This window comes from Mauremys mutica, chromosome 10 (genome assembly GCF_020497125.1).
Source record: "Mauremys mutica isolate MM-2020 ecotype Southern chromosome 10, ASM2049712v1, whole genome shotgun sequence".
Taxonomy (NCBI): Eukaryota; Metazoa; Chordata; order Testudines; family Geoemydidae; genus Mauremys; species Mauremys mutica.
In genome coordinates, this window is record NC_059081.1 from 83,917,026 (window position 1) to 83,927,763 (window position 10,738).

The 10,738-nt window shown below is 50.5% G+C and overlaps 1 long non-coding RNA gene across 1 annotated transcript; it reads left to right on the forward strand.

The window, feature by feature from the left end:
• Window positions 1–406: 406 nt before the first annotated feature.
• On the forward strand, window positions 407–2,418 carry LOC123378602. Its single transcript, XR_006582668.1, has 3 exons — window positions 407–464; window positions 1,237–1,350; window positions 1,717–2,418. It is a non-coding gene; the product is annotated as an uncharacterized LOC123378602 (long non-coding RNA).
• The last annotated feature ends 8,320 nt before the right edge of the window (window positions 2,419–10,738 follow it).

Below are 10,738 nucleotides of genomic sequence, written 5' to 3' on the forward strand. Positions count from 1 at the left end.
AGAGCACTGGAGCCTGAACCCCCCAGGCAGAGACTGCGATGAAATACAAAGGGGAGGTGCTGGGATTCCTGTCCCTGTTCCCTGCCTCCCACCTCAGCCTGTGCCTAGTAGGTGGGTGGGAAATGGGAAGACCCTGCCCTCCTCCGCCTGCTGGGAGGGACAAGGAGCTCTCCCCTTCTCTCTGTTCCCTGCAGCCTCCTGGCCACTCTGGGCAGGGTGGGGTGGGATTCTGCTCCTCTGGCCTTCCCAGACCCGTCCTATTGTGCTTCTTCCCCCATGAATGGTGGAGCTGTGGCGGGAGCAGCAGGCACTGAGTGGGGAGCACCTGTTGTTTCAGGGGCCGGTGAGCTTCGAGGAGGTGGCTGTGTATTTCCCCACGGGGCAGGGGGCTCTGCTGGACCCCGCTCAGAGAGCCCTCTACAGGGACGTCATGCAGGAGAACTATGGGACTGTGACCTCGCTGGGTAAGGGTTCCTGTCCCCTCAGCTATGTGAAGCCACGGGGTCTGCATTTCTGCAGCGGGTCAGTGACATTAGAGGGGAATGGGTTGCATAGTCCGCAGTGCCAGTGTGAGAGAGGCATTCATGTCCAACCCCCTCCAATGGGATTGGGGAGTCATGGACTTAAAGGTTGGAAGGAACCTCAGGAGGTCATCTAGTCTAACCCCCTGATCAAAGCAGTACCAATCCCCAGACAGATTTTTGCCCCATATCCCTAAGTGGCCTCCTCAAGGATTGAACTCACAATCCTGGGTTTAGCAGACCAATGCTCAAACCACTGAGCTATTCTTCCCCTTCCCCCCAGCCCATGCTAATTCATCCCCGTCCCTCCAGTTGTCCCAGGGGGCAGAAAAAATGTTTTATCATCTCTGCGTTAATTCTCACTCACACACAGGATCTCTGTGCACCTCCCTCCCTGGGACTGGCTCTATGTGTGGGGAGAGCTCTGGGGGTTCAGACACAGGCAGGGGTTTAACACCAGAGCTGTGTGTGCCTCAGCAAGTCCCCCACTGCCCACAGACCCTGAACACTCCTGGTAACACTGTGAGAACTTCTCGTTCCCTCCAGACATCGGCCTCCCCCACGGGGGCTCAGTGACCACGTTCCCATCTGCTCACATCCCACAACTCCCCAGCAAACCCTGGGCTCAGGTTAAACTCAAGATGTGCCATTTGCGACAAATACTGCCCCAATCCTCAGTGCACTGTGCTCATACCTGATTTCACCCCCTGAGCAGGACTCCCCATTCTCAAACCTGCCCTGATTGCCCGGCTGGAAGCAAGGGAAGATCCGTGGGTCCCAGATCTCCAGCCCTTCAAGGAAAGCAACATCCCAAGAGTCACAGGCACAGGTGAGGAGTCAGTGACACAGACACAGAAACTATCTGGCAAATGAAGGAAAAATCTGAAAATCCCCAAAATGTGGTGTGAGCCCTCCTCAGTTGTGCCTCATCTCACCCAGGTCAGGCTGTGGTCAGCAAATGTCATATCATCATGGCAGATCTCGCTCATGGCTTCCCACCCACCCTGTTCGCTGTCAGGAGTTTTCTCCCTGACGTCACTTCCCTGGGAGTGTTTGGATGGGACGTGGAGACAGAATCCAGTTGCTCAATCTCCAAACAGTGATTGTGTTGTGTTTTCCCCCTTTGCTACTCCCCTTTGTGCCCTTTCTGCCAGCCCAGGCACTGACTCCTGCCTGGATTCTCTCTCCCCTGCAGCAGGTGACATGAGAATGAGGACAGGAATCCACAGCAGAAAGGTCCTGACCAAGTGGAACTGCAGGGGACCTTGAAGAGCTGGACACTATTTTTCCCAGTGCTGGGAACAGAGAAAAGCCTGGAGTCACTGGCACAGGTCAGAGAGGAAGCTGGGAAACAGCCCATGGAAGAAAATGGATGAATCCATTGAATGTGGGAGAGGAGGCAATGGTGCCCAGGAAACCACAGCCCAGCAGACAAATCACAAGGAAAAGAAACCCTAAAAATGCTTGGAGTGTGGGAAAACCTTCAGTCAGCAGTCTGGCCTTTTTAAAGCCTGGGAGAATCCACACTGGAGAGAGGCCATAAAAGTGCTTTTATTGTTGTAAAAGTTTTAGTGCACCATCACCCTGTTGCATTAGAAAACACACACAGGGTAGAAACCCTTTAAATGCTTACTCCCCAACACAGCCCCCTCCCCCCGCAATGCAGCACTTAGCGTACCTCCTCACGGACAGATCCCAGGCAAACTCCCTCTGTTAGCCTCCGCTGTTCGCCACCTTCCCTGTGTGGGTTCTCCCATGCTTAATAAGGGTTGAGCACTAACTGAAACTGTTCAGGTTTCAGAGTAGCAGCCGTGTTAGTCTGTATCCGGAGAAAGAACAGGAGTACTTGTGGCACCTTAAAGACTAACACATTTATTTTAGCATGAGCTTTCGTGAGCTGCAGCTCACTTCTTCGGATGCATAGAATGGAACACACAGACAGGAGATCTTTATACATACAGAGAACATGAAAAGGTGGAAGTATGCCTACCAACAGGCAGAGTCTAATCAATTGAGATGAGCTATAGTCAGCAGGAGGAAAAAAAACTTTTTGAAGTGATAATTAAGATGGCCCATAGAAGGTGTGAGAACTTAACATAGGGAAATAGATTCAATTACTGTAATGACCCAACCATTCCCAGTCTCTGTTTAGGCCACAGTTAATTGTGTCTAGTTTGCATATTAATTCAAGTTCAGCAGTTTCTCTTTGGAGTCTGTTTTTGAAGTTTTTTTGTTGCAAAATTGCCACCTTCAAGTCTGTCACTGAGTGGTTTCTAAGGGCTTGGCTACACTTACAAGTTGCAGCGCTGGTGGAGGCTTTCCAGCGCTGCAACAACACCCCGTCCACACTTGCAGGGCACAACCAGCGCTGCAACTCCCTGGTTGCAGCGCTGGCTGAAAACCCATCCCGGCAGGGGTATAAGGAGTGCAGCGCTGGTGATCCAGCGCTGCTCAGCAGGTGTGGACACTCACCAGCGCTTTAATTGTCCTCCAGAGAATAAGGAGTTATCCCAGAATTCCTGTGCAGCCACTCTGCACATCAGTTTGCACTCTACTGCTCTTGCCTCAGGTGACCCGCCCTTTAAATGCCCCGGGAAATTTAAAAATCTCCTTCCTGTTTGCTGCAGCCAGGTGTGGAGTGCAATCAGTTACAGGTGACCATGCCTCCACGCGGCAAACGAGCCCCAGCATGGAGCACTGGTGAATTGCAGGACCTCATCAGTGTTTGGGGTGAGGAATCTGTTCAGGCACAGCTGCGCTCCGGCCGTAGGAATTACGATATCTTTGAGCAGATATCAAGGGCCATGCTGGATAGGGGCCATGATCGGGACGCACTACAATGCAGGGTGAAAGTTAAAGAGCTGCGGAGTGCCTATTACAAAGCCCGAGAGGGGAATCGACGATCCGGAACTGCCCCCACGACCTGCCGTTTTTACAGGGAGATGGACGAGATACTTGGGGGTGACCCCACTGCCAATCCCAGGATAACGATGGACACTTCTGAGCAGGCTGGGGGACAGGCGGAGGAGGCGGCGGGGTGGGGGAGAGGAAACCGCGAGTGAAGCTACTGGGATGGGGGAAGACACCCCAGAGTCCCTTGAGGCATGCAGCCAGGAGCTCTTCTCAAGCCAGGAGGAAAGTACCCAATCGCAGCAGCCAGCAGTTGCAGAAGGACAAGCAGAGGAGGGGGTTACCGGTAAGTGGCTTTTATTTTCTGGGTGGAAATGTTTCTGGAGAGGAAGGGGGGTTATGGCTGCATGCATGCCAGCCTCTAGATGTGGAATAGCCCATTGATGTGGTCTATCACGTCGCGGTAATCTGCTTCAGTTATCTCAGCAAAAGCTTCATCCAGAGCGTGGGCAATATGCCTGCGCAGGTTTATAGGCAGAGCCACTGTGTCCCTTGTCCCAGTGACGGTGACGCGTCCGCGCCACTCTGCTGCCAGTGGTGGGGGGACCATTTCTGAACACAGGCACGCCGCATAGGGTCCCGGGCGGAATCCACATTGCTCTAAAAGAGCCTCCCGCTGTTCCCTAGTGACTCGCAGTAGGGAAACATCTTCCAGGATTAAGTCCTGTGAAAAATGTTGGGAGACTCTTTAGTGAAGAGATAGGGAGATAAGATCACCCCTGCATCTGCATCTTCACTCAACCCCTCTAGCACTCCAGATTACCCGAAGCAACCAGCTCCCCTCTATCACTCAAGCCCCACTTCTATAAGCACCCCTCACTCACCATTTCGTGGCTTCTGTTGTGTTATGCGTGTGGGGAAAAGAATGCTAAAGTGAGAACTCCCTCAGTGTAACAATTCATGTCTGGAGATAGTAGATACAATGCTGCCCGTGTTAAATGTTGTCATTTCTGTGTTTCTACAGTGACCTTGAGTACTGGACTGCCCAGATGTTCAACATCACAGAGGCTTCAAAATTTGAGAAAAAATCCCCGCAAGAGCAAAGAGGACATGCTGAAAATTGTTCTTCATCACTCTGCTACAGAGAGAAAAGAATTGAAGGACTGGAGAGAGAAGGAGAGCAGGATCCGCAAGAGAAATGCAGTGGCCAAGAGGAAAAGCACGGAGCGGCTGCTAAGCATCCTGGAGCGCCAAGCGGACTCTATAGAGTCACTCGTTGCCATGCAAGCAGAGCACTACCGTGCTACTCCCCCACCCGCCCCGTCCTTTTTGCCTTGTGCCCCAATGTCAGCTCAAACCACCTTTCCCCAGCATCCAGGTTCTTACCACCACCAGCTGCCTCCAACACCTGTACGTTCACCAACCAGCCCTGATACCTACCACCCTTACCCTCTGCATTCAACCCCCATCACCATGCAGTATATGCACCCTGAAGTGCAGGATTCATTAAACAGCAATCCAGACAGGACATATGCAAACTTGTGACTGTACAGTTCACCAACCCACACCCCTGCCCTCTTGTGTTCATGAAATGTTGTGTGTCTGTCTGTCTGTCAAGGAAGTTTTTTTCTTTTCAATAAAACAATTCTTGGCTTTGAAAACAGTCTTTATTATAGCAGATAGTGAAAGATACCTTAGCCCAGTAAAGAAAGAGGCACTGCAAATCATTTTAGGGATAATAGAATAACAGTGTAAACAGTGCAATTCACTCCCATGCAAGGCAGCAAACATTACTGTTGGCTTTCAGCCTCAAATTCTTCCCTCAAGGCATCCCTAATCCTTGTAGCCCTGTGCTGGGCCTCTCTATTAGCCCTGCTCTCTGGCTGTGCATATTCAGCCTCCAGGACTTGAACCTCGGTGGTCCATGCCTCACTGAATGTTTCACTCTTCCCTTCACAAATATTATGGAGGGTACAGCAAGCGCATATAACCGCGGGGATGCTGCTTTCCCCCAAGTCTAGCTTCCCATACAGACATCTCCAGCGGGCTTTTAAACGCCCAAAAGCACACTCCACAGTCATTCTGCACCGGCTCAGCCTGTAGTTCATAGAATCATAGAATCATAGAATTCAAGATCAGAAGGGACCATTATGATCATCTAGTCTGACCTCCTGCAAGATGCAGGCCACATTAGCCGATCTACCCACTCTTTTAGCAAGCGACCCCTGCCCCATGCTTCGGAGGAAGGCGAAAAACCTCCAGGGACACTGCCAATCTGCCCTGGAGGAAAATTCCTTCCCGACCCCAAATATGGCGGTCAGCTGAACCCCGAGCATGCGGGCAAGACTCTCCAGCCATACCCTCTGAAAGAGGTTAAGAATATCATATTATTGACCCAATTTGACCCAATTAAGTACCAGTTTGGCACTCAATTGACCTATTGACTAAGCCCGTTATCCTATTATACCATCTCCTCCATAAACTTATCTAGCTTAATCTTAAAGTCATGGAGGTCCTTCGCCCCTACTGTTTCCCTCGGTAGGCTGTTCCAGTATTGCACTCCCCTGATGGTTAGAAACCTTCGTCTAATTTCAAGCCTAAATTTCCTGACTGACAATTTATATCCGTTTGTCCTTGTGTCTACATTAGCACTGAGCTGAAATAATTCCTCTCCTTCCCTGGTATTTATCCCTCTGATATATTTAAAGAGTGCAATCATATCTCCCCTTATCCTTCTTTTGGTTAAGGAAAACAAACCGAGCTCCTCAAGTCTCCTGTCATACGACAGGCCTTCCATTCCTCGGATCATTCTAGTGGCCCTTCTTTGTACCCGTTCCAGTTTTAACTCATCCTTCTTAAACATGGGAGACCAAAACTGCACACAATACTCCAAATGAGGTCTCACCAACGCCTTATATAACGGGACTAGCACTTCCTTATCCCTACTAGAAATACCCCGCCTAATGCAACCCAAGACCGCATTAGCTTTTTTAACGGCCACATCACATTGCCTACTCATAGTCATCCTACGATCAACCAGGACTCCCAGGTCCTTCTCCTCCTCCGTTACTTCCAACTGGTGCGTCCCTAGCTTATAACTAAAATTCTTGTTAGTCATCCCTAAATGCATAACCTTACACTTCTCACTATTGAATTTCATCCTGTTACTAATACTCCAGTTTACAAGGTCATCCAAATCTCCCTGGAGGATATCCCGATCCTTCTCCGAATTGGCAATACCTCCCAACTTGGTGTCGTCCGCAAACTTTATCAGCCCACTCCTACTCTTGGTTCCCAGGTCAGCAATAAATAGATTGAATAAAATAGGACCCAAAACCGAACCTTGAGGAACTCCACTGGTAACCCCCCTCCAACCCGACAGTTCCCCTTTCAGTACTACCCTCTGCAGTCTCCCCTTTAACCAACTCCTTATCCACCTCTGGATTTTCATTTCGATCCCCATCTTTTCCAATTTAACCAATAATTCCTCATGCGGTACCGTATCAAACGCCTTACTGAAATCCAGATATATTAGATCCACCGCATTTCCCTTGTCTAAAAAATCTGTTACTTTCTCAAAGAAGGAGATCAGATTGGTTTGGCACGATCTACCTTTCGTAAATCCATGCTGTAATCTATCCCAGTTGTCATCGGCCTCCTGCTCCTTAACCACTCTCTCTTTCAAAATTTTTTCCATTACTTTGCATACTACAGATGTTAAACTAACAGGCCTGTAGTTACCCGGGTCACTTTTTTTCCCCTTCTTGAATATAGGAACTACATTAGCTAATCTCCAGTCCAACGGTACTATCCCCGAATTTAGAGATTTATTAAAAATCATCGCTAACGGGCTAGCAATATCACTCGCCAATTCCCTTAATATTCTAGGATGAAGATTATTCGGGCCCCCCGATTTACTTCCGTTAAGCTGTTCAAGTTTGGCCTCCACCTCAGATACCGTAATGTCTACCCCCATATCTTCATTCCCATCGGTCCCTCTATCACTATTCCTTAGCCCTTCATTAGCCTCATTAAAGACCGTGGCAAAATATTCATTCAGATATTGTGCCATTCCAAGATTATCCCTAATCTCCACTCCGTTTAAAGTTTTAAGCGGTCCCACTTCTTCCTTCTTGGTTTTCTTCCTATTTATATGGCTAAAAAAACCTTTTGCTATTGGTTTTAATCCCCTTCGCTAAGTCCATCTCCACCCGTCGCTTTGCCTTTCTCACTGCATCCCTACACCCTCTGACCTCAATAAGGTAGGTTTCTTTGCTGATCCCTCCCATTTTCCACTCCCGGTACGCTTTCTGTTTTTTCTTAATGACCCCTCTAAGACGCTTGGTCATCCAGCTCGGTCTAAAACTGCTACCTACGAGCCGTTTTCCCTTTCTCGGGATACATGCCTCTGACAACTCCTGCAATTTCAACCTGAAGTAACCCCAGGCGTCATCTACCTTTAGATTCCTAAATATGTTGGTCCAGTCCACTTCCCTAACTAGTCGTCTTAATTTAGTAAAGTTAGCCCTTTTGAAATCGTAAACCCTAGTCTCAGATGCAATATTAATTATCCTCTCATTAATTTTGAAACGAATTAGCTCGTGATCACTCGAGCCAAGGTTGTCCCCTACTACTATTTCCTCAACAAGGTCCTCATTACTCACCAAAATCAGATCTAAAATGGCATCCCCCCTCGTCGGTTCAGCAACCACTTGATGTAGGAATTCATCAGCTATCACGTCTAGGAAAAGCTGAGCCCTATTGTTATTACTAGCATTTGTTTCCCAATCTATATCTGGGAAGTTAAAGTCTCCCATGATCAAGCAGTTCCTATTAGTGTTTACCTCCTTAAAAACATTAAAGAGCTCTCTATCCGTCTCCAAGCTAGATCCTGGCGGTCTATAGCACACCCCAATCACAATCCCGGGTGAGGCTCTGGTAGTTTTCTTCCCTAACGTGACCATTGCCCACACAGACTCCGTATTAACCATTGCATTGCTAGTTATTTCATTACATTTCACCTCATTATTGATATACAATGCTACTCCCCCACCTTTACCTTTGCATCGGTCTTTTCTAAACAGCACATACCCTTCCATACCTGTACTCCAGTCATGGCTATCGTTCCACCATGTTTCGGTAATTCCTACGATATCCGGTTTCAATTCTCGGACCAGGAGCTCCAGTTCCTCCATTTTATTACCTAAGCTTCTCGCATTGGTGAACAAACATCCTACCTTTTGCTGTTGGGCTCCTCTCACTCTTCTCACCCCGCTCGGTAGGGACACAGTACTACCAGTATGACCTGTCGATCTAGTATCCGTCCCCCCCGTCTTCCTTACACCTAACCGTCCCCCTCTGGCTATATCTGTTGTTATCTTCTTGTTCTCACTCCCAATGTATAAATTTGGCGTGGAGTGCACCAGGGCCTCTCCCAACCGTCTCCCCCCAGTGTCTAGTTTAAAGCTCTTTTAATCAGATGAGCCAGCCTCCCTCCTAGAAGTCTACTTCCTTCCCTACTTAGGTGGAGCCCATCCCGTGAGAACAGTTGTCTGTCCCCAAAAGCCTCCCAGTGCCCATACATCCCAAAGCCCTCCTTGTAACACCACTCTCTCAGCCAACTATTAATCGTCAGGATTCTCTCACCCCTTTGGCGCCCTTCCCTAGGGACAGGTAAGATCCCACTGAAGATCACCTGAGCCTCAATTTCCTTAAGCGTCTTACCCAACCTGGCATAGTCACCCTTGATCCTGTCTAGCGAGAATCTAGCAGTATCATTCGTTCCCACATGAAGGATGACCAAAGGGTTCTTACCTGCTCCTCTTAGGATCCTTTTCAACCTCAGGTCCACATCCCGTATTTTAGCGCCCGGTAGACAGCACACCCTTCTGTTCTCCGGATCGGCCCTGGTCACAGGCCTGTCCAACCTTCTCAGTATGGAGTCCCCAATCACGTAGACCTGCCTTTGCCTGGGGACAGTGCGGTCCTCTAACCTATCCCCCGTTCCCCCTGGTTGCAAGCTCCTTCCATTCCTATCTTCCCTTGTGGTTCCCCTTAAGCCATCCTGTAGTCTCCCCTGACCCAAACTTGGTGTTGCCTCCATAGACTCCTCCCCTCTATCTATGGGACTGGCCGCTCGTCTCTTTTTCCTTGGCCTCCCACCATCAGCTACCATATTCTTTACCCCTTCCTCATTCTCCAAACCTTCAAACCTGTTCCTTAGCTCTATTTCCCCGTCACTGGCTCTCCTTTTCCTCGGCCTGCTTCTCACAGTCACATGCTTCCACCGCCCATCCTCCTCGTCTGGTGGTCCCCCCTCACTGGCCTTAGCCCCTGCTCCTGCCTGTGCCCCTGGGCGTTCCCCTTCAGTTACCGCCTGCCATTGCTCCATCAGCTGCTCGAACCCCCTTCTATTCTCTATCAGGGTTTCTACCTGCAGCTCTAGGCCCTGGATCTTTTCCTCCAGCAGCTCTATTAGGCGGCACTTCATACATACATAGTACTGCTCTGGGTCCCCTGCTAGAACCAGGTACATACCGCAGCTGCTGCATGCTCTCATCCTCGGTGTGTCCTCTGCTGCTTGGCTCATGGCTGCTGCTGTCCCGGCCTCGCTCGGTGCTTGTACCTAGGGAAACACGGGGGACACGGCGCGGCCCCCTTCCACCTCCCCCTGCTAACTCCCACGCAAACTCCCACGCAAACTCCCCTGTTAGCAGCTCTGTTTGCTGCCTCCTGTGCCGCTGCTCGCAGCTGTGCCGCTGCCTGGCTGGGCGGCCGCTTTTATAGGCCCCTCCTAGCCTGGCTCCACCCCCTAATCAGGGCTCAGCCAATCCAGGCTCGGCTGCCCCTTCAGCAGTCTGCCCCTCCGGGCCTCTACTGAGGGAGACAAACACTACACAAACAGACACAAAGACACTCACCTGCTCCTCCAATGGGAGCTCCCACGCAAACTCCCCTGTTAGCAGCTCTGTTTGCTGCCTCCTGTGCCGCTGCTCGCAGCTGTGCCGCTGCCTGGCTGGGCGGCCGCTTTTATAGGCCCCTCCTAGCCTGGCTCCACCCCCTAATCAGGGCTCAGCCAATCCAGGCTCGGCTGCCCCTTCAGCAGTCTGCCCCTCCGGGCCTCTACTGAGGGAGACAAACACTACACAAACAGACACAAAGACACTCACCTGCTCCTCCAATGGGAGCTCCCACGCAAACTCCCCTGTTAGCAGCTCTGTTTGCTGCCTCCTGTGCCGCTGCTCGCAGCTGTGCCGCTGCCTGGCTGGGCGGCCGCTTTTATAGGCCCCTCCTAGCCTGGCTCCACCCCCTAATCAGGGCTCAGCCAATCCAGGCTCGGCTGCCCCTTCAGCAGTCTGCCCCTCCGG